Source organism: Aptenodytes forsteri, unplaced genomic scaffold, assembly GCF_000699145.1.
Source record: "Aptenodytes forsteri isolate BGI_AS27 unplaced genomic scaffold, ASM69914v1 Scaffold33, whole genome shotgun sequence".
Lineage (NCBI taxonomy): Eukaryota > Metazoa > Chordata > Aves > Sphenisciformes > Spheniscidae > Aptenodytes > Aptenodytes forsteri.
This window is the reverse complement of record NW_008795037.1, coordinates 4,284,334-4,284,628: the sequence shown is the minus strand read 5'-3', so window position 1 is coordinate 4,284,628 and position 295 is coordinate 4,284,334. Positions and strand designations below refer to the sequence as shown.

General features: G+C 62.7%; 1 protein-coding gene across 2 annotated transcripts in view; it reads right to left on the bottom strand.

Annotated features, from left to right (window-relative positions):
- RBL2 (RB transcriptional corepressor like 2) overlaps positions 1-78 on the bottom strand; it is a 23,043-nt gene extending 22,965 nt beyond the window's left edge. The window contains exon 1 of one of the 2 annotated variants that reach the window (XM_019471394.1): positions 55-78. The gene's annotated coding sequence lies outside the window, so the exon portion shown is untranslated. The remainder of the gene's footprint in view (positions 1-54) is intronic. The other variant, XM_019471395.1, reaches the window with a different exon arrangement.
- Positions 79-295: the final 217 nt, after the last annotated feature.

Sequence of the window (295 nt, the reverse complement as noted above, 5' to 3'; positions counted from 1 at the left end):
GCCCGCCCCCTCCCTCCGGCCGAGGCGCAGGGCCCCGGGCACCGCAGGACTAACCGCCTTCCACGCGTGCGAGGCCGCCTTCAGCTCTGCACCGAGAGCTGCCTGGCTACGGAACGGGCAGCCCTAGAGAGTTCCCAGTACCTCCAGACAGACGCGCTTTTATCGCGAGGGCCACCTTTATTTTTAAGAAGCCAGCCGGTGCAAGGCGTCTCCCAAACAAAGCGGGTGCGTCACTTCGTGTTACCGTTTTGAAGAATGGTGTTACAAAACCCGCACGCCTTTCGCCGCCCACGAA